We start from the raw sequence: 7500 nt of genomic DNA on the forward strand, positions 1-7500 counted from the left end.
CCCCCCCACCTCACCCCCCCCTCCCCTCCCCTCCCCCCCACCTCACCCCCCCCTCCCCTCCCCTCCCCACCCCCCCCTCCCCTCCCCACCACATACCCCCCCTCCCCACCTCACACCCCCCCTCCACCCCCCCTCCCCACCTCACACCCCCCCTCCACCCCCCTCCCCACCTCACACCCCCCCTCCACCCCCCCTCCCCACCACACACCCCCCCTCCACCCCCCCTCCCCACATACCCCCCCTCCCCACCTCACACCCCCCCTCCACCCCCCCCTCCCCACCTCACACCCCCTCCACCCCCCTCCCCACCACATACCCCCCCTCCCCACCTCACACCCCCCCTCCACCCCCCTCCCCACCTCACACCCCCCCCTCCACCCCCCTCCCCACCTCACACCCCCCCTCCACCCCCCCTCCCCACCACATACCCCCCCACCTCACACCCCCCCTCCACCCCACCACACACCCCCCTCCCCACCTCACACCCCCCTCCACCCCCCCTCCCCACCTCACACCCCCTCACCTCACACCCCCCTCCACCCCCCCACACCTCACACCCCCCTCCACCCCCCCACACCTCACACCCCCCTCCACCCCCCACACCTCACACCCCCCTCCCCACCTCACACCCCACCCTCCACCCCCCCACACCTCACACCCCACACCCACCCTCTACCCACCCCACACCCACCCCTCTCCCCACCCTCCCCCCCACACCTCACACCCCACCCCCCCACACCTCACACCACACACCCACCCCCACACCTCACACCACACCCCCACCCCCTGCTCAACACACCCCTCCCCCTCCCCACCCCACACCCACCCCCTGCCCTGTCCCCACACCACACACCCACCCTCTACCCACCTCACACCCCCCTGCCCCTCCCCACCTCACACCCCACACCCACCCCTCTCCCCACCCTCCACCCACCTCACACCACACACCCACCCCCTCCTCACCATTCTCCCCACCTCACACCCCACAGCCACCCCTCTCCCCACCCTCCACCCACCTCACACCACACACCCACCCCCTCCTCACCATTCTCCTCACCTCACACCCCACAGCCACCCCTCTCCCCACCCCGTGCCCCCTCCTCACCTCACACCACACACCCACCCTCCACCCCACCTCACACCCCACACCCCCCCTCCCCACCCCTGCCCCACCCTCCACTGCCCCACCCCGTCCCCACCCCACCTCACACCCACCACCCCCCTCCCCACCTCACACCCAGCCCTCTCCCCACCCACTACCCCCCCCCACCCCCCTCCCCACCTCACACCACATCTCTCCTGCTGGGATGTTGATCTGGGGGTGAAGCCGTCTGGACACGGGTTGCTGCTGGTAATCAAGACTTTCCAAATGAAAATATTTCACTTGCTGTAAATTGAAAATAATATCAACATTCGGGCAGCTAAAGATCAGGAGAGAGATTGGAAGCATTACCTCCCACCCTCCAGGGTTACTCCAAGGCAAGTTTTGAACCTAAAGTTTTGATCATCATGAACAGTATTAGAATTACCTCACGAAGCAAACAGGTCACTTCACTATCGTGCTGCAAATTCGATGTGGAAATATTAACACAGCTATTTCTTGGAAACTGTGGGTGACCATGCTGCACGTGCTGGACCATCCTGTGCATGCGCTGTGTTGAGATGTGTATGTAAATTATTTAAAGTCCATCAAACTTTAAGCTTGAACTCAGGGCCTCTGTGTGTCTCCACGACCCTAGTTTGAACTGATGAAGGAGCTATGGGACTAGCTGAGGTGATGCTTCAATTGACTGGGGAACCCCAAAGTTGGACCTGAACTTCCAATCCACCTGATCACTTCTGGACCACTTTCTGTAGACCAGGCTGGCTCAGTGTAGAATTGGAAACCTCACTCAACAGTCTCCTATGCTTTTTGAGATCTCATGAGTTTCACATTGAGTCGATGTTGAGGCGTTTGGACTACCAATCACAGAAACGCTGGGAAGATATGGAAAAGTGGGAAGACCCAAAGCAAGAATCTGAGTTGGAGGAAATTCACGCACTGTTGGCTCCTGCACTCTTGTTGGAAACAAAAATAGAAAATGCGAAAAATACTCAACAGATCAGGCTGCAGCTGTGGGAAGAGAAACTCAATGTTTCAGGCCGAGAGTTTTCTGTTTGTCTTCCCACAGAGGCAGCCTGACTTGAGTATTTACAGAATTTTCTGATTTTGTTTCAGATTTCTGACATCTACAGTTATTTTTCACTCACTTGTTCAAAGTTGGTTTCAACGAAGGTATCTTTATTAGTCACATGTACATGGAAACACACAGTGAAATGCATCTTTTTGTGTGGAGTGTTCTGGGGGCAGCCCGCAAGTGTCGCCACGCTTCCGGCACCAACACAGCATGCCCACAGCTTCCTAACCTGTATGTCTTTGGAATGTGGGAGGAAACCGGAGCACCCAGAGGAAACCCACGCAGGAGTGTGGTATCTACAATGGAAGCCTTCATAACAAACCGTACTAAGGCTGTGTTTGACAACTGAAAAACTGCAGATGCTGGAAATCTGCAAGAACAATGGACAATGCTGAAGATATTCAGCAGGTCAAGCAGCATCTGCTGAGAAACACGCTCAACGTTTCATGTCAATGACTGTCAGATTAAAATTGTATTACATAGAACAGTACAGCAGGAACAGGCCCTTCAGCCCATGGTGTCTGTACTGACCATGATGCCAATTTAAACCACAGATCTGCCTGCTCATTATCGATATCCCACTATTCCCTGACTGTTCATGTGTCTGTCTAAATGTGATCGTATCTGCTTCCTCAGCTGGCAGTGCCTTCCAGGTACCCGCCACTCTCTGTGTGGGGGGGAGGGGGTGCAGGGTGGGGAATACTTGCCTCGTAAATTTCCTTTAAACTTTCCCCCTCTCACCTTAAAGCTATACCCACTGGTATTTGACATTTCCACTTCAGGGGAAAAAGACTAACTATCTGTCTGTGCCTCTCATAATCTTGCATACTCTTATCAGGTCTCCCCTCAGCCTCTGGCAATCCAGAGTAAATAAAGTTTGTCCAACCTCTCCTTGTAGCTCATACCCTCTAATCCAGGCAACATCCTGGTGAACTTCTTCTGCACCCTCTCCAAAGTCTCCACATCCTTTCTGTGATGCAGTGACCAGAACGGCACATAATATTATTAAATTGATGAACTCTCCTCTGAACTTCTACAGAACTTCTTAAACTCAGCAATCTATCTGAACCCATTTTGCAATTCAATAAGTTACTGATTTGTTTCTTGTGATTGTTGTCAAAAGCAAGTGCTGTTGGAAAATTCCTCGCATGGTCTTGTAAATGTTATACATCCCACCAAGGGGCAGTGAAGAGCTTGCATTCTGTACTGATGCATGAGCTCTGAATATCCCAAAGCACTTTACAGCCAATTAAATACTTGAAATGTAGTCATTGGGTGTCATGTTTATTGTATTCCAAGCCTTGCACAGCTAGATCCCATAAATCATATCTTTGTGAAGTATCCTGTAGAGTAAATATTGGCGATATTCACATCCACTGGAGGGAGAGATATGACCTTGGATTAACATCTCACTCCAAAGAAAAGAATGCTTACCATTTGGATAAACGCTTGCAAGGGCCGAGGGACTAAAAGGGGAATTGTCCGGACTACGTGGTTCCAATTGTCCAACTTCCTTTGCTGAACTGGTGATGAGGCCAGTGCTGTACGATTTTTATTACTGAACCTGAATTTATAAAACTGGTTGGGTTCAACTTTGTCCGAATAAAATTTCAATGTCAGACCACACTTGGAGTATTGTGTGCAGTTCTGGTCACCCCATTATAGGAAGGATATGGAGAGGGGTTAGGAGAGGTTCACCAGGATGCTGCCTGGATTAGAGGGTACGAGCTATAAGGAGAGGTTGGACAAACTTGGGTTGTTCTCCCTAGAGAGTCGGAGGCTGAGGGGAGACTAGATAGAGGTTTTAAAAATTATGAGAGGCATAGATAGGGTAGACAGACAGATTCTTTCCCCAGGGTAGAAATGTCAAACACCAGAGGACATGCTTTTAAGGTTAGAGGGGGCAAGTTTTTTACGCAGAGAGTGATCGGTGCCTGGATTGGGTTACCGGGGTAGTAGTGGAAGCAGGCAGTTTGGTGGAGTTTAAGAGGCTTTTAGACACATGAATATGGATGATACACAGGAGGAGGACATTTAGTATAAATCGGTAGCAAGATCAGTACGACATCATGGGCCGAATGGCCTGTCCAGTGCTGTATAGTTCTATGATCATTTTCAGCATTGACGTTGCTAAATTAAGCCAGCCGAGCTGTTCAATCCATGGCTGAGGCTCTTGTTGTCAGTTGCTGCTGCTGTATAGACTTCATCAAGGTGCTGTGGAAAAACTTGCATTTCTCTAGCGCCTTCCATGAAGTCAGGTGGTCCCAAAGCGCTTTATATTTTAAATACAATACCGACTTGCTGCAGTTCCATATCCTGACAGCCAGTGGCTCTGTCTCAGTACTCTTCCCACAAGGTTTACCTGAAAATTTAAAATTTGTTTTAACTATTTGGGTACATTTGCTATTGCCACATCCATTTCTTTTTGGTTTATCCACAATTGGGCCAAAGTCTACTACCCTTCTTAATAAAAAGAAAAAACACTGGATGTTGGAAATTGGAAACAAAATGCTCAGCAGCTCAGGCCCTTGTCCTCATGAGACAGGATGAGGGTTGATTAATAATGGGGCATTAACAGTTTAAGGAAAAGCCACACACATTAAAGCTTCCTCTGCTGATGCTGTCTGGCCCCGAGTATTTTCCTTCCTCTGATAATTTTTCACGTGGGAAGCTCCGTTCTGTTGTCATAGTGGAGGGTTGTGTTTGTGATTGGCAGCCTGTGACCAGTGGTGTACCATGAGGATTGGTGCTGGAAGCCTTAATGTTTGTTCTGTACATTAGTGATTTGGATATGAATGTAGAAGGTAATGTTTAGTAAGTTTGCAGATGACACAAAAATTTAGTGACGTTATTGATAACGAGGAGAGTCAGGCTCAGGATGACATTGATCAAACGTTTTCACTACCTCGATGTACTTACGTATGGCGTGATCTGCAAGGATGACACGCAAGCAAAGCTTTTCACTGCATCTCAGTACATGTGACAATGATAAACCACCAATAATAAACCAATAAAGGTTAGAACTGCGGCAGATGGAATGTCGTTCTGATACGTGTGAGGTGATGCATTTTGGGAGTAGGAGTGAGGAGAGGACGTAGACAATGAATGGTTGCATCCGAGGTAATATCGAGAACAATGGGAGCTTGGCGTACAAAGTCAGTCCAAGGATCCCTGAGGTTGCAGCAAAGGTAGATAAAGTGGTGAAAAGAAGCCAGATGGGATATTTGCCTTCGTTTGCCAGGGGGCAGGGCATAGGAGCAGGAAGGTTATAGTACAACTTTCTAAAACATTGGTTAGACCACAGCTGAAGTGTGTGCAGTTCTCACACCACATTATAGGAAGTGGCTGCAGAGAGGGTACAGAGGAGACGGGCCAGGATGTGGCCTGGGGTGGAGGGCTTCAGCCTCAAGAGAGAGGTTGGGTTTGTTTCCCTTGGAGCAGAGGAGGAACATTTTTTTTCAAACTGCAGATACTGGAAATCTGAAACAAAAAAAAACAGAATGCTGGACAAAATGACAGCGGGACGGGCAGTATCTGTGGAGAAAGAAACTCAACATTTTGGGTCCGTGAATCTTTGTCCGTGGGGGAATGTGACGGAGCTGTACAAAATTATGAGGTGTAGGTAGGGAAGATGGAGGAAACTTTTCCCCATTGCAGAGGTGTCTAAAACTGGAGGGAACAGGCTTACGGTAAGGTTTAGAGGGGAGCTGAGGGGGAATTTTTGTCACCCAAAGGGTGGGTTGGAGTCTGGAACACACTGGGTGGGGGGGGGAGGTGGTGGTGGTGGAGGCAGAGACTCTCACAGTGTTTAGAAGCATTAGAGTTGAATTACAGAAACAAATATGTATCAAATACTGTAAAGTGGATTAATACGGACGTGTGTTTGATGGTTTGGCATGAAGATGGTGGACAGAAGAACATTCCATGTTCTATGGCTACATGGAGCCAGGTAGCCTGACTGAAGTCTATAAAATTACGAGAGGCGTAGATAGGGTAGACAGTCAGTCTTTTTTGCAGAGTGGAAATGTCAACTGCCAGAGGATATGGCTTTAAGCTGTGAGGGGAAAGTATAAAGGAGATTTACAAGGCAAGTTTTTTACACAGCGAGTGTTAGGAGCCTGGAACGTGCTGCTGGGGGGAGGTGTCATCGAGTTTATTGTCATGTGCACAAGTACAGTGGGGTCCAGGTACAGTGAAAAACTTGCAGCAGCTTCACAGGCACATCAATTCAGACAACACACTGAACATAAACGATACCTAAATGTACAGACAGTGAAGAAAAAGATAGTGCAAAACAAGACATAAGTACAAACAGAAAGAACAGCAATGTTTCAGAAGCATTTATACAGGCACATGAAGAGGCAGGGTTGGAGGGACACAGACTGTGCAGGCAGATGGGATTAGTTAGGATTAGCATCATGGGCTTTGTTTTTTTTTTGTTCTAATTATGTTCTTTCAAGTAATTCCCCCCACACCCCATGGTAAATCAATTCCCCCCACACCCCGTGGTAAATCAATTCCCCCCGCACCCCATGGTAAATCAATTCCCCCCACACCCCGTGGTAAATCAATTCCCCCCACACCCCGTGGTAAATCAATTCCCCCTGCACCCCGTGGTAAATCAATTCCCCCCGCCCTCACTTTGGTAAATCAGAGCACCAGGCTGCGCTCCTTCTCCCTGCATACAAACAGAAGCTGACGCGCGAGGACCCAGTACAGAAAGTCGTACAGTGCTGGTCTGAGGAAACAGATGAGCTTCTATGTGCTGGTGTTGAGTCAGTGGACTGGTCCATGTTCAAGGACTCAGCACTCAGCCTAGATGAGTATGTCACCACTATCACAGACTTTATCAGCAAATGTGTGGAGGACTGTGTACCAAAGAGGACAATCCGGGTGTTTCCAAACCGGAAACTATGGATGAACCAGGAGATCCACTCCCTACTGAAGTCTAGGACTACAACATTCAAATCAGGTGACCTTGACCTTTACAAGAAATCGAGATACGGCCTCCGTAAAGCTATCAGGGATGCTAAGAGACAATCCCAGTCCAAAATAGAGTCCCAGACCAGCCGTCAGTTGTGGCAGGGCTTACATACTATAACGGGCTACAAAGTGAAGTACAGCATCGCCACCAACAGCGCATCCCTTCCCGATGAGCAATGCATTCTATGCATGTTTTGAACAGAAGGGGAGTGGTATGTCACCACCCACCCTGACAGCCTCCAATGCACCTGAACCCATGGTAACCATTGAGGACATAAGATTAGTCTTCCGGAGAGTGAATCTGAGGAAAACATCTGGCTCAGGTGGTGTCCTTGGCCAT

The sequence above is a fragment of the Pristis pectinata genome, chromosome 32 (genome assembly GCF_009764475.1).
Source record: "Pristis pectinata isolate sPriPec2 chromosome 32, sPriPec2.1.pri, whole genome shotgun sequence".
In the NCBI taxonomy this organism is placed as follows: domain Eukaryota; kingdom Metazoa; phylum Chordata; class Chondrichthyes; order Rhinopristiformes; family Pristidae; genus Pristis; species Pristis pectinata.